The 23,420-nt window shown below is 43.7% G+C and overlaps 1 protein-coding gene across 1 annotated transcript in view; it reads left to right on the top strand.

The window, feature by feature from the left end:
• The window catches only part of LOC142788204 (zwei Ig domain protein zig-8-like), a 238,048-nt gene that overhangs the window by 145,733 nt on the left and 68,895 nt on the right, over positions 1-23,420 (top strand). The window lies entirely within an intron of this gene.

Genomic DNA, 23,420 nt, shown 5'->3' with positions numbered 1-23,420 from the left:
AATGGTTTTCTTGCGAGTTTTTGGGATCACTTCGCACCACTACGCGCTTCTTTTGCACGGCGGCTCAGAGATCTACCACGGCTACATGATGTAAAGTGTCTTGTCGCTGCAAGTGTCGTGACCATGTCATTCAGAAAAAGTAATTTGCTAATACGATAAAGATTATTTTACTTTTTTTAAGAAAAAGTGGAATATCGTGAAACTTGCAAGAATTGTTCTCGTGGAAATATTTTATGTTTAATAAAGCACTAGAAATAATTTTCGTGTTGCCAATCATTCACGGGCTTTGCGTCGTCTTTTGATGTTATGCAATGCACGTACAGGGGCTTCCATAGAAACGTTAATAGAAACGTGAATGGACTGTTTTCATCACAGTCTGACCAGGGTGTGAACAAATTGGGGGATGCTTGAGCTTCGTTGGGATGCTTGAGCGTAATCGGGCCTCGTCCACATTGGCTTCTGAACTGCTATTCTGCTTCGGTGTTCAGTGCATGCCTCAACCGCGCCGCAGAGAAACGAGTGTGTGCGTTAACAGTAACCGTTTCAATGTATCATCGAATGTCAATTGCAAGCACGGGTTTCAAGTGTCACATACGCCATAATAATTTGTTTGTTGAACCAGCGAAGGGCCCACTACACGTCCGTAGAGACACCTGAACATACACAGCTATTCACTTTGTCGGTGGTTCTGCTGCTGGTGATGATACAGTATGTTTGAGCGCTTTGTGATGGTCGAGATTTTTAATCTACCACTCACTGCTCAGTTCACGTCTTTTTTAAGCCTAGCGTGACTGAATGCGCCTCCGCCACGCAATGAATTGTGTTAAGGAGACCCCTTACACTGCATGACATTTTTGTATAGTGTTTTTTTAGAGCAGTTACAAGAAACCTCGTGGCTCGGTGATAGATCATCTGCTAGCCACGCAGGTGGCCTGGGTTTGATCATTTTAAAATGACATGCAAAAGAGCGTCGAAGATTAGGCTGCGCTGCTCGTGGCGGTTTTTTTCAATTACCGAATCGTGTGCGCACACACACACACACACACACACACACACACACACACACACACACACACACACACAAATGCACACGCACTCGGCCACAAACATGCTGCTTTCTTTCTGTTACCATGTCATTACACGGGAAATTGAGCCTATAGCAATAAGAATGCCTTAATGAAAGAGGGCTATCTAGATAATCACAGAAGCTTCCGTTGATATAGCAGGCACAACGTGAACATGAGCGTTTGTTGTAGAACTTACGTGGCCACTAGCAATATGTTGGAAACTTCGATGGCAGAAGTATAAATGCCGACACGCTTCACATCTTGACAAATTAGTCGGCAGCCGACGAACGTTCACGCCGTTATAAACGTGCAGAGTCCATTGATTCTAGTTTTTATTTTCATTTTCCGGGCACAGGTTCATTCCCGAAAAATCTTTTCGTCTTGAACACATTGAAGACGCCAGCTGCAGCCTTCGTCAACGTCATGACAACGTGCAATACATACATACATACATACATACATACATACATACATACATACATACATACATACATACATACATACATACATACATGCATACATACATACATACATAGTGTATCTAGCGCAGCAATGTTGAAGATCATGCCGAAGCAGCAAGTATATCTGGTTAATTCAGATAACTTTTACAAGCTCTTAAAACAATAAAGATATTGTGCAACAAAAAATTCACTCAGTAGCAGTTAGTATAAATTTTTGCGGACAATCCGTGTCAAAATTTTAAGGCTTGCTATATTCAGACACACTAGTGGTGCCCTTGATCGCGAGGCTTAATAAATAAACAAAATATAATTTGAAGATGAAATGGCATTAAAAAAGATCATGGTTGTTCTTCTTCCTCATTTATCGTAGGTTCTGCACAGCGTCATACAAACGTGGTTGCCTTGCAGAAAAATACAGCCGAGTTCTTTCAACATGTATTTATAAGTCGCCTTCGAGGCGTCTTTATCCACTGTCAACTCGTCTGTGTAATTCTTCAAGCTCTTGCGTCATTACACTATTCTAAACACTGCAATTATTTCATTAGTCTCGCAAGGACGCACTTCTAACTTGCGCAAACCGAACGTCAGAACCCGGTAAGCTACGAAATCGGGTGAGAGTAATTTTGACACAATTTTTTTATTTGTAATTTACTGACACACCCATTTATTTAAAAATCTATCTGCCCCAATGAGCGCCGTTGGCGTGCTGTATTTTCGTTTCAATGTATGCGTAGCTTTTTGTTCAGTTCATCTATGACAGAGTGTCTTAGCAGTTTATAAAAGACAGAGGCTTATATAAATAAACGGTAGAAAATAGTTTCTGTAAAAAAAAATAAAGTTGCATGCAGGAGAAGAAAAAAAAATAGGGAATATGAAGTGATACGGGAAAAGTTACATTCATGTCTGAAGAGATCGACGACTTTTTCCACGCGACACTATCAAGAGGAAGCCTTTCAAGCAGCGCATAAACAAATGCGAGTTCATTGGCGCTTTCATGCAAAAACAGCGGCTGCCTATTGTTAATCATCAAAATACGCTCGTGGACTCGTCAGCTTCACGGGTGCGTGAACATTTTTCAACGCGTGTTTCACAAGCGGTGATTTGTTCTGCAAGTCCGAACACCGTTTCGCTCTGCACTTTGTGCGCGGCACACACAAAAGGGGTCATAAACCTTCAACTGAAGCGAGACTTCGTGGCATACGATTTGCCAAAGCAATCGGAGCTTTTCTGTTTTTTGCCTTTGGTGTTGTCACGTTACGTGCTATTCTGTGTATTACATGTAGCGTTGTGCTTTCTTTCTTGTGCCATTTAGTTTTTTTTTCATACACTTGCCAGGGAACACCTCATTTGCGACGTTACTGTGATATTGACGGCATTGCGGCCTTTTAAATATCCTTTCGTTCTGTTTCTCTCTGTCTCCCTGCGTGCTTCGCATTGGCCTGCACCGCTACGAGCACTCAGTGCCGTGCACGGCGTTCCGTTCCCATCGCGGACTAAAATCTAGCGCGGAGGGGAGGAGGGTGGCGACACCATCGCCACGCTGGGACAAGACGAGCGTTCAAATGATGCGTGAAGTCATTTAACGGTCCACCTGACTTGATACTGGCCGGGAGATCTCACTCTGTGTGCCTCCCCATTGTCCCAACAGCCATAGTTTCTCTTTCGCTTCCGACCGGCTGTATAGCCGTCTTTGGGTTTCTTTGGATTTTTTTTTCTTTTACGCTTGCTTTTATACCACAGTGCTCGCTTTCTGCTGCCGAGTCTTTTGTTTCCAAACATGCCGATGCCATCAGCGCTTCTAACGCCCAATCGCAGATAACTGCGAATGCGGATTGCGTGTGCAGTGAACGAGGACCGCCGAGAAAGCGTGTACTATTGGGTGAAAAAAAAAGAGGAGAAAAGAAGAAGAAAAGGAAGAAGGGAAGCGAGCTTGGTGCGTTCGCTCCCCTTCTGGCGTACAGTGATCGTAAAAAGTAGGAAAAAATAAGAGAACATTTTCGGGCTCTCTATATGGATGTCTATTAGATCGAGAAAGAAGGTAGAGTTGGCAAAGAGAGATGCTTTTGGAGCATTGCGGTGAAAGCGCGATGGAACTGAAGTACGAAGAAAAAAAAACATATATATGTGTATACGAGACGGCAAAATAAGTGAGAATGTAGGGACGACGTGGAAACGACATCGCGAACCGCTCACGTCGTTAATGCGATATTGGTTCGGTCTTCGGGATCGTAGACGCTATTGCCGTGTGTGGTCGCCGTTGTGCCAAGTGACTAAGACTTCACATTGGCTGTTTTGATGCGCCCAGTGACAGTGGAAGCTAAGGGAGTGAGAGAGAAGGTTAGGTGTACGGGAAAGAGGAGGAAAGCATACAAGATCTTCAATCTTTTTTGTCTTGCTTCAATCTCTCCTTTCGCCTCACATAGCTGCTTCTGTTAGCGCAAGCTATCAGATCACGGAACGAACATTTCGGCCAAATAAACGTGGTTACGTGCCTAACACCCCACGGCACGCGGAAATAGCCTGGTCAGCTGAAAACGTTCCGTGTGCAGAGCTGCTCGCGGAATAACACAGTCGTAGCTTACTCGGTTTGCTGGTGAATTGCCGTTCATTCCCTTGGTCAGCCTTTACTTTCACTTCCTCCGATTCGGGTGCCTTTGCTTTCTCTAATGACAACTGTCATTCTCATTTTCTTTGGTTTGCCTATGTCATTGTGGAACGTCTGTTGTTTTTTTTTTGCTTTTCCTCTACCACTCATTGCTTCTGCGCTGTCTTATCAGCGCCCTCACTTCCTCGCTTTTTGTTGTACTGCTCCCCCTATTCATTTTCACCTCACACTAGTGATTGCGATGAAATTGTCAATTAGTTTGTAATAATCGATCAAGTATACATCTGTTGCTATTTATCTGTGGTCACCTTGCTGGAGATCTAGTCTGCGGAGTTTCTCTGTTATGATTACTTTTCAGGCTATCTTGCTTCAATATTTTATATACAAAATATGAATCTTGACACATCAGCATTTTAAAGTGTTTTATATCCTTCTTGCTGTACAGCATCTGTATGCCGTTCTTTTATTCGTTCACTTCTTTGAATTCTAGATTGCTTTTGCTTGGAGAGCAATTACGTAGCCCTCGTCATATACCATGCAATTTGGAAGCATTTATAGCTTACTGCACCAACGCTGTGGAATTCATTGACGCACCAAGAACCAAGAAAGTAAGAAATAAAATCGCTGTTTCCGCCGCGGAAATTCAATGAGTAACGCAGTCTATAGTGAGAGCTAGTGAGTGAGCCACCTTCCGGGCCTTTCAATTGCCCGCTCGAAATGTAAGTGGGCGTGTTCCAGGCTTCATTAAAATTCACTGGCAACTCCTTTGCATTTTGTTACGTAACCTCTTTTGTGTGTGACCTCTTTTTTGTTGTTTAGAAGTAAGAGCCTTTGACGAGCAACATACCCTGCTCAACGCTCTTGCTCTTCTCGGTTATAAATAATATCCCTTCAGAGAGTTTCTGTGCATGATGCCTTTTGTTCATTCCGTGGTATCGTTGTTGTTCTTCCATAATGGAAGTTTCTTTGACACGGCAAGAAACAATTCCCGCTACGGTGGCCTTAAGGAAACTCGCAAATTTTGCGACAGCTGCCGCTCATGTCTCTTTTGTTTTTGATATAGCATTCTGTCTTGTGAAATTGTATTCACCAAGCCTCGTGAATCTCAACACACACGTGCCATTTGATTCATCCACGTGCTTTATATAAACACTTCATTGAAGGTATCTAGACAGTAACGGCAGGACACGTCGTCCTCATTCTATATTGAGGTCTATGGTATATTTGCCATTGTTACGGTACCAGGGGAAAGATGTAACAAAGTTTATATAAAAGCGTGAGCCAATCAGTTGTGCTTATATTTTGCGCGTAATATTCTTTCTCTTGATAACAGGTATCCGCAAATCAGCATTGCAATAAATAGCGAGAAGTTTATCGGTCATGCTTCTCGGAACCCGTTTATTTCGGAACTCCAAGCCGACAAGGAAACTTAGGGATTACTGAGATGCATTATACATATGTTGTCGAACAGGTGCGCTGTTGACCGAAGCTAGCTCTATGTATACGGTTTCACATGCGTCGTTTTAAAATTCCTTCGGCCGGGTAGTGCCGTCATTCCAGCCTCAAAACAGTGGCTTGTTATCAGCTGCACTGTAGTACACTTTAGCTGCCAGTCGAAAGGTCCAGCAGAGCATCGTAGCGTTAACGCTATGCACAGATGATCGACACTGTAGCTTTCCTAAAACTGGCTTTAGCGACGTTATTTATTAAGCAGTAGGAGTATGTTACACTGATTTCCCCATTCCACCAGCAAGACAACTACCGATACACAGAGTTTTCAAAGACACGCTCGCATAGTATATGAACCTAAGTGAAGTGGGCCCCGCAAAGGTTCTGTGCAGAGGGTGTTCAGTGTACTGTGATCAATTTATCTCTGTCCCGGAGTCCTAGGTGTTTTTTTTTTCATTCTGTATTGATAACCAAAATTGACAAATAGTTCGAGTGGTCAAATTCCTGCATTTATTACCTGCAACTAAAGGTATAGTAAACAGACGAAAACTCCCTTAGTTCGTTTCCATTAAAGTTACTCGCTAGCAACACGGCGAAAAAGAGGAGACGGCGCCATGACCATCCTCAACATTTATTATATATATATATATATATATATATATATATATATATATATATATATATATATATATATATATATATATATATATATATATGGATTAAGCTAGAAGCGAAAACAGTGTGCATATGTTCGTCTCTGACGTTATTTTAGAACAGCGAGCACGCACGAAGTAGCGCTAATGCAAACTCTCTGAAGAGCACGGTCACAAGGTAACTAACCACATTCACACAATGAAGACAAAAGATGAAGTTCTGAAAACGGGAACGTTTACGCCACCCAAAGGGTTGCGCAGTACCTTCAGAACATGGCACGAGCGCTAAGGTAACTAGAGAAATCATACAAGATAACGCGGATTAAAGCAGCCCCCGTCTCGTCGGGCTCGCTACGCTCGGGAGCACACCGACGCAGTGCGACCGCCTCGGTACGTGCCCACGGACAAAAAGTCAACGCCGCACCGCAACGACCGCAACCTAGGCACCGTTTTCATTTCTTAAGAGACACTGAAAATAGCTTCGGGCTCCACGCGCGGCGTGCGCGCGGTTTTGAGACATCAACGAGCACCGCTCGGATATAAGAAAGCAACCGCAACGACGAGAGGGCCCGAGGACAATTATGTCGAGACCTCTGTGGCGAAACACACGCGCGCCGCCGAGAGCGAAGCAGAGCGCCCGCCGGTAGCGAGACTAGCGTCATGCGCTGGAGCTGCTTATTTTCTTCGTCTTTACGTGCAGCTCTCACAGCCCACTCATGGCAGCCTGCCCCCACGCCCTACGAAAAAGACTCTGCGAAGTCGTCGGTGACCTTCCGCTGCCGGCTTCAGCGGTTTTCTCGCGGATTATCTATGCGTTCGCGAGCAGAGGCCTCCTATCTGGCACTGCGTGGCGCGTGTTTAACCAATTTAAGTGCCGCCGGCCCATTACTTGGTATAGCGCGGAAGCCATCCGAGATGCCTGCCTCGGAGCACTGCGCGGAGCTTACGTTACGCTTATCAACTGGCTTGTTTCGTTTCGTTGCTCTCTAGAAGTACCGACTTTGCATTTTTTTCTCGTCGCAGCATGTTCGCGCTATAGTTAGTAAGTCAAAGCATCCGAAAAGGTCAGACGCTGCATTTTAGGGGCGAAGCTCCTTATAGCGAAATCCATTCGTCCCTTGTGGCCATAGTAGTAGTGTGTAACAAGTATCAAGTTTTGACCTCCAAGGTGATGTTGGTGAGAGATTTCTTTTGTACGTTGTTAAACAATGAAAGATAGTGCTCAATGTGCATGCCAGTGGCTGCTAATGGGGAATCAGAGACAGGAGGATTCGGCTTTTAGTTAACGCGCACGCTGCGAAGTGTTTATGGTTCAACAACGCACAGAAGACAAGAAGGGGTTGCTATGTTATACTCGCTGGGCGTAACCACCTAGGTTTCAGAAACGTTTAGCGAGCGTTGGGCCGCAGTGCCATGAATACAGTGAACTAGTATATACCATGAACTCGAGGTGGTTAAAGGTAGGAAGTAGGAACGAAGCGCAAGCCGTAAGAAAGTGTTCGTGTGCTTCCTCTCGTTCAGTCCTTGGAATGTCTGCTGGATGGCGTTGCTTCAATATGAGCAATATATGATGAAAAGATGCGAGATGGTGGTACTTGGAGTGTTGAATAGGTGGACGATCGGACACACAGATAGATGCATGGACGGACGCATGGAGGGCTGCACGGACGGATGGACGCATGGATGGACGCAGGAGCGGATGCATGGACAAATGCAGGGATGGACGCACAGATGAACGTGTGGACGCACGAACATACGCACGCACGGACGGGCGGATGGACGCATGGGCAGCCACACAGTCGCACGCATGGATCGACAGAAGCAAGAACGAATGAACGGACGGATATTTCGCCCCACTATCCATCATTCACTCCGTGGATATGCCGCCATTTTTTTTACTTTCTAGGATTTAGTAAGTGCATATTCTAAAGGACGAGAACTGTTACAAAAGTTGCCGGACAAATTTATTTGGACAGTACATGTTCCTCGTTCGGCTTTTTAAAGTTGAAATTCGCGTACTCTGTCAACGCTCCACAATTTTCTTTCAATTGAAACAAAATGACAGCATATTCACGGACTGCAATATGATGAGTAGGGCGAAGCATACATCAGCCCATCCATCCGTCCGTCCGCCTGTGCGTCCATTTGTTCGTGCGTCCGTTCGTATTTATGCCTTCGTTCATTCATGTGATCGTGCGTCCATCCGTCCATGCAGTAAACACTCAAGTACCACCATCTCGCATCTCTTTGTCATATATTCATCAAATAGAGGTACTGCCATCCAGCGGACAATCCAAGGACTAAACGACAGGTGGCATGGCCGAACTAAAGAAGCAGCACGCGCACACTCTCTTAGGGCCTGCATTTCCTGTCTAGTTCCCACCTCTCTTTGCCGCTATTTCATGGCACTGTGGCCCAACCTTCGCTAAAACTTGCTAAAACCAAGGAAGGTACGCCCGGCGAGTTTAACATGACAACCTTTTCTGTTCAGATAGTGCTCAGAGTGCGTCCTTCTATTCCTAGTTTTTTCCATCATCATCATCAGCCTGACTACGTCCACTCCAGGACAAAGACCTCTCCCATGTTCCACCAATCAACTCGGTCTTGTGCTTGCTGCTGCCAATTTATACCCGCAAACTTCTTCATCTCATCCGCCCACTGTTACGAAGCGCATCTCCGACGACGTTACGAAGGGCGCTACGAATCCCAACGCTACCACCACTGTTGCGAAAGACGGCGACGCCAACACTGTCCCGAAGGCGCCACTGCTTCGAATTCCACCGGGAAGGTCACCAGCTGTTTGGTAGCGTAGGTTTCTCCGCTCGCGACTGCTTCTGCGCAGAGCTGATAGACGAGCGGACGAGACGACGGTGAGTTAAACAAGGTTTATGTACAGCATATATACAGAGGCGTTACAAATTCGGCACTGGGGCCGACAGAGACTCGAAGAGCCGAGCTCTCCTCTCTAACACATAGGTCTGCTCTCAAATGGGTCTGCTCTGACACACATGTCAGCTCTCACATAGGACTGCTACGACACACATGTCGGCTCTCCAACAGGTCTCCTGCTCGCGACGCGCCGCAGGGCTTCTTTTATATGCACCGGGTCCAACCCAAATGTCCCACCAGAAGCGCCGCTGGTCGTCAGGTCAGACTCCTCCAATGGGGGTCACCGCTGGGCCGCGTCATTCTTTCTCATCGAATCTGGAGAGGCTGCGCTGCAGGTGGCTGCACCCAAGGACGAGTGACGTCGCCGCGCATTGCGTCAGACCCCCAGACAGGAAGACGCCGGTTGTTTACTCGACGGGCTTGCTTACGGAGGTGACTAACTGCACGTGCACGCCAGAAAGACGCCGTCGCCTGTTGACGCCGTTGAGTTGTTCGCGTCAGGCGGACTTGCGGGCTGGCCTTGACACAGATTGCCTTTTTCAGAGGCACGGACGTTCGCTGTCGACTCGCAGGCATAACACCACCTAACTTTCTGTCCCCCCCCCTTAACCCGCTTGCCTTCTCTGGGAATCCAGTAAGTTACCCTTAATGACCGGCGGTTATCCTATCAACGTGCAATATGCCCGGCCCATGTCCATTTCTTCTTCTTGATTTCAACTATGATATCCTTAACCCCTGTTTGTTCCCTGATCCAAGATAAGGAATAGTGCACTTTAAGTTGTAAAAGACCATGTCTACTTAGGGCAGGTATTAACCGCGGAGCTAAACCACGAGATTGAAGTAACTAGAAGAATAAGAACGGGGTGGAGCACATTTGGCAAGCACTCTCAAATCATGACACGTAGATTGCCACTATCCCTCCAGAGGAAGGTATATAACAGCTGCAGCTTGCCGGTACTTAGCTATGGAGCAGAAACCTGGAGACTTACAAAGAGGGTTCAGTTTAAATTGAGGGCGACACAGCGAGCAATGGAATGAAAAATGGTAGATGTAACCTTAAGAGTTTTTGTTTTAGTGAGCATCAAATTCAAGGCAAACTTTATTGGAATTTGTCACCGATACTCCTCTGTGTAGGTTATTTGGTTATTTCATCAGAAACAACTATTTTTTATTTATGATTAACGTGCGTGAATTTCCTCCTCAATTCAAAAGAGTGTGCGCGTTCCACTCCTCTAGTCCGGTCGGGGAGGTGGCTACCTACTACTACGACGATGACGGCTACTACTACTACTACTACTACTACTACTACTACTACTGCTACTACTACTACATACACCACGGACGCATGATCTACTGCTTAAGGAGCTTTGACCCTAAACCGGCCCTTGAGACGCGCACGAAGAAGTGGCCCCTTTTAGGGGCGAAGCTAATGAAGCCGGGGGTCGTGCGTCCATGATCGTAGTTGTATTATTATTAGTAGTAGTGTTAGTAGTAGTAGTAGTAGTAGTAGTAGTAGTAGTAGTAGTAGTAGTAGTAGTAGTAGTAGTAGTAGTAGTAGTAGTAGTAGTAGAAGGTAGCCACCTCCACTGCCGGACTAGAGGAGCGGCACGCGCGCACTCTTTTGAATTGAGGAGCAAGCCCGCGCACGTTCATCATAAATAAAGATATAGTAGTTTCTGATGAAATAACCTATTAAGACGAGTATCGGTAACTTTATCTCGAGTAAAGTTTGCATTGAGTTTGACACTTACCAAGAAAAAAACTAGTAACAGAAGGACGAACTTTGAGCACTATCCGACCAGAAAAGGTTGCCAAGTTAAACTCGCTTGGCGTAACCTTCTTGGTTTTAGCAAGGCTTAGCGAAGGTTGGGAGGCAGTGCCATTAACTTGCAGCGGTGAAAGGTGGGAACTATACACGAAGCGCAGGCCGTAAGACAGTGCGCGCCTGCCGCTCCTCTAGTCCGGCCGTGTCACGTGCCTTTCATTTAGTCCTTGGAATGTCCGCTGGATGGCGGTACTTCGACATGATGAATATATATTTAAAAGATGCAAGATGGCGTTACTTGGAGTGTTCACTAGATCGACAGACGCACGAACGACCCGACGGACAGACAGACAGATGCACGGACAGACGGACGCATGGATGGACGGACGACTGGACGGACAGATGACTGGATTGAGGGCCAGACGGATCGACACATGGGCAGATGCACGGACAGATGCATGGATGGGAGGATGAACAAATGGACGTACGGAAGCACGGACGGGCTGACGGATGCTTCGCCCCAGTCATCATCATGCACTCCGTGGATATGCTGTGATTTTTATATACACATTCGTGATGTAGGACCAAAATAACCACAAAAGAATACCGGGCACAGAAGAAATATCTATGCGCGTGGAGCTATGTATTGTGGACACATACGGCTTGTTGCTCAAACACAAAGGCGTAACAACTTTGGCAATTGTTTTTCACGCATGTCCTTTGCGTAGCTGAGCGTTCTTTTCGAGCGTCCTTCGTGTTTCATCGGTGCGCTGGGAGTGCCGAGCTTCCCGTCGGTTTTCATTTGACATGGTTATTTCTTGGCATTTTTATCAGATGCACAATAAATTGCGCCGAAATTCCCAAATACTGTAGATCACTGTATCCAAAATTATTTTTTCATGCGCACATGTGCTTATTACTAATATGTATGACTTGAGTAACGCATGTAGGTAGGGGCATCATAAAAATGGGCGTAAGCCGGTGCACGAAACTGCAGCGTTATAGTGTTGGAAATTTAGGGTAACATCTTTTTTTCTTTCATTATCCATTTATTATGAATGGCAAAGATGTCACCTTAAAACTGAAATTCGTCGCGTTAACGCCCTCGACTTTCTTGTGATCATATGTCAGTTCGGCTCGAAGAACTTGCGAAAATACAAGAATAATAAAAAAACTGCATTCGTTTTATCTGTGGCGCTGGCGTATTTTTAATGCCTCCATGAGCTCCCACACGAACCAATATTTCGGTCATAGAAAGTCAATTTTTTTTCAAGCAATGATATATACTCTAAAGAATGTCATGAAGATGTCATTCACGGAGTCACTTCATGCTCGTTAGAACTAAAGTTGTTGCTAGTGAAAGGAGGTAAAAGAAAAAAAGATACCACGCGAGAACACGATGTTGAAATAGTTTTATTTTCGTTAGAAGCATACGTTTAGTTGAGCCCAAAGAACTTGTAATGAATTATTTATCTTTTTGTCAGCAATTTACCAACATTCCTATAATAAAGGACAAGTCAGTACATGAAAACAATGCGGCTATATTTGACAGTCCATTGAATGAACATTGAGTACTCAGAATTTTTTGCGAGTGCCATCCATGTACAATTTGCAAAACAGCACCTTTCGGGCATACTTTTATGACTTTCCATGCAAAAGTGGTCTCTACGGGAATGGTTGCTATTCCTTTATTTTTGCTCACGCCTTTTTAGGTGCTGTTAGAAACGCAACTATGGTATACTTTTAGACTTATGAACATGAAACATATAAGGAGAGTTGTTGTTTACTCTAACCTAGCAGTATCCTGCGAAAAAAACAATGGAAAAGTAGAGCCAATTTTACTTTTTGCTGTAACTGTATTTACGCACGTAATCTTAACAAGTTGAACCAGAAAAAAGCTAATCAGCCTTGAAGAATGCCTTATTCTTACTCAAAACACCTTAATAATGCAAAGGACAATCTTTTTTTCGCCTTTTAGGAATTTAACAACGGGAACAAAAATGTTGGCGCCTCCCAGGCCGAAAAAGAGTCATGCAATTTGCGAAAAATAATGAACAGAAGACAACGTCATCATGTTTTGAGGACACAACAACATAAAAACATCTATACCACCCGCAGTGGTAATCACTTTAAGAGAAGCCTTCATTGGTGATCCTGAAAAATGCCATTCTTTGTGAGCGATCATTTCCGCCTATAAAAGGCGCCACCATGCGGGAGGTAATTTCACGAAACAACAGTGTGAGATGAAAAAATAAACAGTTATTTTATTAAAAGGTTCCAAGAGCCCCCTCGCTTAAATTCAATTTGTTGCGCTTTATACATTTGCGACTTAGTAGGCGAAAATTGAAGACAAGGCGCGTTTGTAAAATATGACTAGATTAATTGTTTAGGGCATCAAAGATAGTGCAACAACAGAAAAAACATCATCATCAACAACAAGGTATCATTTTATTCTTTGTATATTTTTGGTATCTTGCCTATCAGTAACGTATACAGTATACAATCCCGACTTAGTAACCTTCACAACATGAGAGTGACGGGATAACAACACTGCAATTTTAGAATGACGTATCTACAGTGCAAAGACTAAGTTTAAACTTTCAAAACAGAAGGTCAGTGCATTGTGGTTAGAAAACATCGGCATGGTGATGTTGTGATATATGTAACAGTATGACAATGGTGACTTCATGACAGAGCAACTACTAAGCTGAAATAGCGGTGATGGAGTGACGACAAATATTTGTCGGTGTTGGGCCGACTGTTCTTTAGCTTACCGCATCCTATGCAGCCTTGGAAGTGTCTATTTGTTCTATATTTAGTGCTTGCATGCAGTAAAAAAAATGTCCGATACTTGCCACACAAGGTAGACAGCATCAAACATTCTGAACACAAAAAACTGAAGAGAGATACAAAAAAAAGAAAGAGACAGAGAAAAATTTCAAGAAGCTTTTCTACGATGAGTCTTCGATATGCCACGGGGAAACTTTCTCGCTAGAACATAACTCCAAGAAAAGCTCAAAAACGGCGTGATTGAAATTAGGATCAGGTGCACATCATGGCAATACATCTTAGTATAATGCTTTTGAGTTTTTTTAGGCATGGCTGCCTTTTTTACTTCACAAAAAACAGAAAGAAGATATGGACGACAAGTGCAGGAAGGTAAAAATCCCGTGTATTTTTCTTTTTCATTGCAAAGAGGTTCATAAGAGAAAAAGTGACTGCCGACAAAGTGCTCCAACACGCGAAGCCATGCTTGCAGGTAATCGATAACTGCTTTTACGCGGTTCGCGTGACCCTCTTCTCGTGCGAAATGCGAGGGAAAAAATTGAGCTATAGTCCCTTTAGTTATTTCTTTATTCAAATATAAAAAAACATGAAAAGTTGGACTGCATTACAAAGGCAATAGTGTTTAGGAAAAAAACACCAAACAAGTGAAATAGAAAGGAAGAGATTAAGGAATTTGTTGTGGTCGAGCGTATGTTCGGCAGACCAATAATAATAAAATTTTAGTTTATAGGCGGTATATGATAACGCTCGTGCTTGAAAAACCACTAACAACACATTATTTAATTTGTTTTACATATTTTAAACAGCTATATGCACACGTTAAAGAGGGTCATGAAAGTGTTTTAGAATGAAGCTTCTATACCTGAACATTCTCATATATGTGTATCTCTGAGCTTCTTGTGTCTGACCTAAATTCTTCAAGCGCTAGAGCAATGAAGCGAAGCCAAAAAATATTTAAAAATAATAATTGATCTTGCAGCAAATGTGAAAAGGCATATAGATTTGCATGATGATCAAATTAAAAAAAACGCCCACTGCTATTTCTTAGCGCAACAGTTTACATGCTTTAGCTTGTGATAACTTGAGACAAACAATTTGTGAGAGACATGTGTGCAGAGTTGCATACCACTGTCTATTTCTACACTCTCGCTCTGGGAAACACAGGTATACTAGACGAAGCCCTTGCCCCAGCTGCCTCAGTCACGTTTCACAAAGAAGTGGCTTAGAGTGCTTTGTATATTTAAACTCCACCTGACGCATCACGTGTAACGCTGTGGAACTTCGACCAACGCCCGTATTCTCTTTCGCATGCCGAAATCTGGTGGCGCATACTTCATTTTTATTCGAAACCTATTGATTGATTGATATGTGGAGCTTGACGTACCAAACAACCATATAATTATGAGACGCCGCCATGGATATCTCCGAAAATTTCGACCACCTGGGTTTCCTAACATGCACCCAAATATGAGCTCATCAGCTTACAACATCTTCGCGTGCATTGAAAATTCAGCCAACGCAGCCGGCATTCAATACCGCTACCCACAGGTCAGCAGCCGAGTACTTTAGCTACTCGTTTGAAACTCGTGCGTGCTGAACCTGGTAGTCGGGCTTGCTCAGTCGTTTTTACGCACCCCATTCAGGTGGCAAAAACATTTACTTGAATGAAGAAATATCGCTAAAATAGGAAGACGACGAGAGGACGTGGTAGGTTATAGTCACTTTCTATAGCACTGCTTTTTTTTATTCTACATGTACCAACCAGATCAATTCAAGACGCTAATACATCGCATAGTTCGTTTCCATCTGACACTCACACCTGGGCCTCCTCTGTGGAACAGCGCATAGGTCGCTTAGCTGCTGAACCGAAGGTCGTGGGTTCGATCTCAGTCGTAGCGCTCGGAATTCGGTGGAGCTGAAATGATTGAGGCCAGTGTACTGTGCGATGTCAGTGCACGTTAAAGTGTACCAGGTGGTCGCAAAATTTCCGCAGCCCTTTACTACGGCGTCTCTCATAATCGTATCACGATTACGGACGTAAAACCCCCGATAATAATAATAATAATAATAATAATAATAATAATAATAATAATAATATATTAATAATGTTGTTTTGTGTATTGTTGTTGTTGTTGTTGTTACACTCGCACTTGCTCTACATGGAAGGGTGGCATGGCCAATTCCTTTGACACGCACTCCTTCACGTTGTTACGCAACCGACGGCAACGCCACCAAAGACAGGAGCGGATCCTAAGAGCTCCACTCTAATATTGAGCCTAATAACTGATATGACAAATCATTCCACAACTGACAAGGGCTCCGAATTCTCTAAGTAGTTAGTACACCCATTAGTTTGAATAGTTTCCCGAGTAAACTTCACTCAGCTTCAAACTGAATTTTCCCACCAAACTGTGAATGATCATTTGTCATGCCAGTCTTCCTGTATTGGTGAAAATGGCTTTGAAGTGCGGGAAGCCCTTAATTTTTTAAGCTGGTACTTGACTAGTTGGCGTGGTTCTGCCGAGAACTTACACTAGTAAGGAAAGACGCGCGTATCTACTGTGCAGCAGCCGGTACTAATCACTGTAACTTTGGTAAGCGAGGATGAAAGCTGGCTGTTTAACATATGTGACATGTAGCCTAGAAACATCTGGCAAAGTTGGGAAATGCCTAAAGTTATCTCAATGGCTTACTCCTGTAATTCATGTGATATCTTAATGTAGTAAATAAGCTGACAAGTTATCTGAGCGAGCGTTGTTCTGTGAGCAACTCCCTTAGCACTAGCTCTCTGCAGGCGTTCAACTTCTTCGGGCCCAAATGGTATTCCGTACCGAGCCTGGTGCAACCTTGGGGAAGGTGCTAGGAGAGAACTGTTGAGCCCTTACCATATTTCATGGCAGGATGGCAATGTTCCTGACGACTGGAAAGTAAGCCGCTTGTTACCCATCTTGAAGCAGGGCAAATCCCCACTCGAACTCGCCTCATACTGCCCAATAGCACTGACACGCTGCGTATGGAAGATAATGGAACAGATGATACTAGGCCGCCTGGAGTGGTATCTTGAATACTACAAGATTTATCTGAATTCCATGGCTGGTTTTCGACACCACCACTCTTCCGTTGACAATGTAGTTGATCTAGTTTTTTACGTTCAGCACGAAAGATCACGCGACTATTTGCTGCTCTATTTCTAGATGTGAAAGGCGCTTATGATAATGTACTACATGAAGCCAATTCGGGTGCTCTTGCGGTGGTTGGCCGTGGTGGTCGAGTCTTTCGGTGGACTTCGATTTACCTGGCTGCAAGATCATTCTTTGTGTTAACAGAAGATGGCCCAACTACGCGACGCTATACTTTCAGGGGTGTTCCTCAAGGCGGAGTTCTTAGCCCGACGCCGTTCAATATTGCACTAATTGGCCTTGCTGAATACTTGCCACGTACCATTAAAATCTCAATATACGCAGACGACATCTGTGTCTGGACTTCGGCAGTCACACGTCCTCAGATACGTTCCCGGCTTCAAAGAGAAGCAACTATGATTGCCAACTACTTGTTAAAGCATGGTCTCACCATATCACCAGAAAAATGCGCGCTGGTGGCCTTCGCTCGTGAAGCAATGACCCCTAATGTCATCTCAATCAACGGGCGACCGATTTCTTATGCCAGAACCCACCGGTTTCTGGTCATCATTATTGGTAGGGACCTCTGTTGGAGTCCGCAAGTGGCCTATATGAAGAAGTGCCTGACCGCTATTTTCTAATTGTTCAAGTTCCTAGCAGGAAAGACGTGGGGGATGTCAGTATACGCAATTATGGAACTCTAGAGAGCCCTGTTTCTCGGTATCCTGAGATATAGCTTGCCCGTGCTTAGCAATACCTGCAACACCAATGTTCATGTTCTACAGGCAGTATAAGCCCAAGCACTGAGAGGGTGCCTTGGTCAGCCCAGATGTACGTCAACAGAGGCAATAATTGCAATTGCTAGTGACTATCCGATACAAACTCACATTGTTGTAGAAGTCCTGAGAACGCACATCAGACACTTCGCACGTGCTCCCTGTTATCACCTTGCACTGTTGCCTTCAGAGAGGCGCCAAGCATCGTTTGCTGAAATGATTGTGAAGTACAATGAGAAACTTCCCTCGGGCCTCACTCCTGCCTCTAAACCTCCATACCCCCTTGGTGTTTTATTCGACCCACAGTGCATCTTAGCGTACCAGGGATCCGGAAGAAATCTGAGCTTTCATCGCCCATGCTGAAACAACTGTCTCGTCTTATTTTGCACAAAAAATATTCAGAATGTGTACATATATGTATACCGATGGCTCCACGAACCGCCAGTGTTCGTCAGGTGCAGTAGTTGTCCCAGCAAGAGATGTTACCACCAGCCTTAGGACTGACCACTCCATGGCATCTACAGCAGCGGAACTAGCTGCTTTGCGCGCTGCACTTTGTGTGGTCAATCGGGAACCAGCGCAACAATGGTCGATTTTCAGCGACTCAAGGGCTGCCCTACAATCTGTGCTGACAGCACTGCGTCGCGGGTCATACGAACAGCTTGTTTTCGAAATTCGATCCCTTCTCCACACTTTACACGAGAAAGGGCATCATGTGACGCTTCAATGGCTGCCAAGTCACTGCGGCATCATAGGTAACAAACATGCCGATACTGCCGCGCGGGCAGCCCTTGAAAGAACACGAGAAGAAGCCATACCACATTCGCGTACCGATGCTGCCAGTAATCTTCGACGACTTGCGCGTGAAATCACGTTTTCACTATGGTGCCCACCAAGCAACGAGACGAATCGTCAACACCACCTGTCCTCTTTGATGGCTTTCTGCATGCCCACTTGGCTCGACCGAAGAGAAGTCACCCTTCTTCATCGCTTATGGCTAAGAGTGGCAGTCACAAAATCGTATTCCTTTGTCATAGGAAGGGCTGACAACGCTCTCTGCGATGCCTGTCATTGCGAAGAGACGCTACACCCCACCCTGTGCGACTGTCCGTTGTATGACATCCAGAGACAGTCACTGGCGTCCATTCTTGCGCGCATCGACAACATCCAAATGTCTGTGGGCATTATTCTTTCAAGTGCACGAGAGAAGACATTGATCAGAAGGCGACAAAAGCTTTGTTGAAATTCATACGTCACACGGACTTGAACAAGTGGCTGTAACAGCAATGTCACACACCGCGAAAGACAAGACTGGACTATCACTGAGTGTGCGCGCGTGTGCTGCCGATTGTGCTGTGGTTATCTCTCTTCCCTCTCTGCTCTCTATCTTTCATCTCCCCCATCCCCCTCCCATGCGCAGGGTAGCCAACCGGCTGCCTATAGGCTGGTTAACCTCCCTGCCGTTCTTTTCCTCCTATTTTCTTTCCCTTAGCAACATTACACTATTGATAACAAATAGTGGCCTGTAACACATCACATTAGAAGTATTATAGGGTGACGTTAGGGCCAGAACTGTTGGTTTGGTAACAATTCGACAATGCCTGGCCGCCTGCTCGTATAACTTTTTGGCAACATAACCCGTTGAACGGTATTCGCTTACACTTATTTCAGCTTTCCTTGTTACCGACGCCCCAACACGCATTCTATAACTGTTTATAGGTGTGTATAAAGAACAAAGCGAGGAAAAAACAAGCGCTTTCTTGAAGTTGTAACTTTGACCCTCCAGTGAAAATGCACAGCGGGCACTTTTCTTTACACAACAGTTTCACATTATGGCAAACAACTCACCTTAATTCGAACGTGTAGGTGGTGATGGCGCTAGGATATAAAATTTGAACTTCATGAGCTCCACGTTCCGGAAACGTTATGTGGTCTACGTTGCACTTCTGATGTTTTGCCCATGTACCATATTGTTTACTATGGATCCATATGGGAAATACCACATTGCGAAGTAAAGTCTTAAAAGGGGCACTTATGCATTGATTATTATCTGGGATTGAACGTCCCAAAACCACCATATGGCTTTGACAGACGCTCTAGTTGAGGGCTCCGGCAATTTCAACAATCTGGGTTTCTTTATCATGCATGCATGTCTCAGCACACGGGCCTACAGCATTTTCACCTCCACCGAAATATAGCTGCCGCAGCCGGGATCTAATCCCGCGACCAGCGGGTCAGCAGCAGTGTACCATAGCCACTAGACAATTGCGGTGGGGCAAGGAGCACTCATCTGACATGAAAAAAATTGGGGGATCCTTAACCTTCACCTTTAAGCTGAACGCGATAGCGATATTCTGTTCCTAGTGCATACTTCAAACACCTAATGTATGGAATCTTTCAAACTCTCTATGCACCCACTACGTGACCTTAAGGATGCAGTAGCGCAAGTGCCTTTCGGAATGGGTACTTCACTTTAAACTACAGAGTCGGCATGATAATCCCATGTTTTGACGCCTAATGAAAATGTACGCTTGTACCACTCTTTATCCAATGTGGATGCTATGTAGACAATTGCATACACCTCATATTTTTGCTTTTTGCGTCAATTAAAGGATAATAAATGGCAATATATATATTGTACTTTGCATATATTGAACTTTCTGCGTATCAGTTTTCATATAACCAGATTTCACAGTATACTTATACATGTGATCACTTTTCTGAAAGAACAATCATGTTCAACGAGTCGTGCGACCAGCCGCTTCCTGTCCAAATAATTGCTTTTTTTTGTTCAAAATGATCGTAACCAAAAAATAAACTTTCACTAAAGTTATAGCCTAAGATTTTATGCTATTTATGTCCAAAGTGAACCTAAGTGACTTCAGGGTAAAGAGATGTTTATTTTCGACCTAATTTGGATGAGTGGCTATATTAAAATAAATTGAAGAATGATTTCATTATTCTTATTGCAAGAAAAAATTGAGTGTCTTGAAATAACGTTTTAGGCATTTGAAACATTTACGAGCAGTTTTTCATTATTGGGCATATGAAAGGGTTACTATGTCAATTTTTAATGTTATAATACGAAGCATGTATACAGGATGCATGTGTTTGTAAAGAATGAAAGTCACTTTCAATGTATCCACAAGCAAGAGCGTGGCTGTCTGGTAAAACACCCGCTTGCCACACAAATGAACCGGGGTCAATTCCCACTCATACCCATAGTTTTTTGTGATTTGTTTTATTTGCAACATTTTGAGTTTTTCAGTCCAGCATAGATGATAATTTCTGCTCACATCCAACGACACCGACGTACGCGTCAGAATGTCTGCGAAACGAGTTTTTCAACGCTGTCGCGTTAGAAAGAAAGATGTTAGAAAGTGTTTCCTTCAAAACCAGCCTTTGCTTGGTTATTAAACAGAAGAATTTATATGACTACTTTATTTCAATGTCTTTGTTTGGGAGCAAAATTGCTTGTTAGCCGACATCTCTTTTTTCAATAAGGAGTTTTTATATTCTCGCAACAACGATCACAACAACAACAACAACAACAACAACAACAACAACAACAATAATAATAATAATAATAATAATAATAATAATAATAATAATAATAATAATAATAATAATAATAATAATAATAATAATAATAATAATAATAATAATAATAATAATAATAATAATAATAATAATAAAATAATAATAATAATAATAATAATAATAATAATAATGATAATAAACACTACAGCAATCCAGCTGTGGTAAACACCGTAAAGGTTGGCTGTGATTTAATCTCCCCTATCTGCGCTTATATAACACACTCGCAAAGCTAGTTAAGAGCTTGCATATCTCCTTCATCAAAAAGCCACCGAAACCAAACCAGTGAACACGACAGAACGACGTCATCGCGAGTGGGCCATCGCGGGCGCTCAAAATAAGTGTCTAATGGACGGACGTTGAGAAATCTGTTGTCAAGAGGGCGTGCACGATTGAGTAGGGAGTTCTATTGCATGATGGGAGGGCTCCTATAAACTTTTCAGCGAGCGGCTATTTCGACCTAAAGGGCTTTCCCGTTCACGTTCACTTCTAATGCTCGCCTGGACAGAGGTGCTCTTCGAAATAGCGGAGAGCCGCTAACCTATGGCGACACGACGGTCTGTGAGGCCATTTTCAATTTAAACTACGAAACTCGATCCGAGTGGACGCTGAGCGCGGATTGGGCCAACATCGTCCTTAATTGACTTGGTCAGTAGGGAGGATTCAATGCACGAGAGAGTGCGGTGAGATTTGGGGAGGAGAGCTATGTTTACGGCGGGATGAAGCAAGAGCACTCTTATTCGCCCTATTGGGACACAAGCGAACTGAATTACGTCCAGCTCTCGTGTTACGGAACGACAGTATTTCTTTACTATTACATCAGACGCCGTCTTAGTTGTTTAGTCATCTCTGAAAGCTTTGCAGATGAATGGCTTGGAAGAAGTGTTACTAAATGTCATCGTCTTAAGTATTTAGAGGCACATTTAGGAAATCGTAAATGGTATTCTTTGTGTAAGTTAGTTCTTCGTCTTCTTCTCATTCTCATCTCCTCTTCTTTTTCTTCTTCCATTTTGTGACGTCTAATTCATCGTATAATGTGCTTCACCTCAGCATAAACCTATTCTTGTACTTTATATTCTTTAGCATCAATATCTTTCTTCCAAATGGGGTATATCGATTCGGGCTTGTTGTATACTGACATTGAGATTCAGCGCTGACACAAAAGTACACAGAGTAAAGCGTGGATCTCCGAGAGTAGTGTCGGTCGAGGCAATAAAGAGAGCTTTGCAAGTGTAGGTCATCAATCTGAACTGATTTGATGTTTCCTTACATCCTGTTTTCAAAAAAAAACATTCATGTTCATTGCCTTCATGTCTGGCATGACGAGCGATGCAAACTATTTTTGCTGGTAAAGTACACAGAAGCGATTCGACAAACTGCGTTTTCTTCTCTAGCTAGCGCCTGTTGCCTGAGATATGCAGGAATTTTACAAAAGTTGAATAAGACAAAGAGCTCCTGTTTCCACGTGTCCCCGCGCATATGTGCGTTGTCTTTCTGGCTGCTTATTTCTTAACAACGTATGCAAAAGAAGAAGAGGGTTTTTAACTTTGGCGTATTCGCATGATGTGGAGCTTAGATCATGTCTAGACTGGGAGCCTTAAGCTGGCTGTACACGCATAAAATTTATGTCCTCTTTCTTTATTATTTAATTCATTTCCTCTCTACGACTTGTATTTGCGAAAAGCAACTGACGCATATTTTATGATGCAAACTCTTCTCTTTGCTATTACGCAATTTTTTTTTTGGGGGGGGGGGGGAATGCACATTTCTCGAACGTGTAAGTTCACTCCTTTCGAGCGAGGAAGAAAAATTGTTGCAGAGTTTTCTCGAAAAAGAGTGCATTTCTGAAAGAAAAACAAACGTTAGACAAACTACGAGAACCAACGAGTTAAATAAGCGAATTTGTTTACCCGGACTCTCAGTACTTGATTTCTTTTTTTAACCCTCTCTCTCTCTCTCAACCTCCTACTCCCCAAACCCAGTGTACACTCTTAAATAAAGGCAGTGCTACTTACTAACTTTGAAGTAGTAAATTGTTGTCACAACATTTACTACTTAAGGAGTAACTGTAGTAAGTAGACCACAGACATTGAATACCTCTGGTTGCTACTAAGCTAGTAAACGTCTGTGGTATACTACCTGCAGCTACTACTTAGGTAGTGAATGCTCTGACAGCAATTTACTACCTCAAATTTAGTAAGTAGCAATGCCTTTTTCGTAAGAGTGTAGGGTGGCATACGGGAGACTAGTAG

Source organism: Rhipicephalus microplus, unplaced genomic scaffold, assembly GCF_043290135.1.
Source record: "Rhipicephalus microplus isolate Deutch F79 unplaced genomic scaffold, USDA_Rmic scaffold_47, whole genome shotgun sequence".
NCBI classification, from domain to species: Eukaryota; Metazoa; Arthropoda; class Arachnida; order Ixodida; family Ixodidae; genus Rhipicephalus; species Rhipicephalus microplus.
This window is presented reverse-complemented; position numbering and strand designations above follow the sequence as displayed.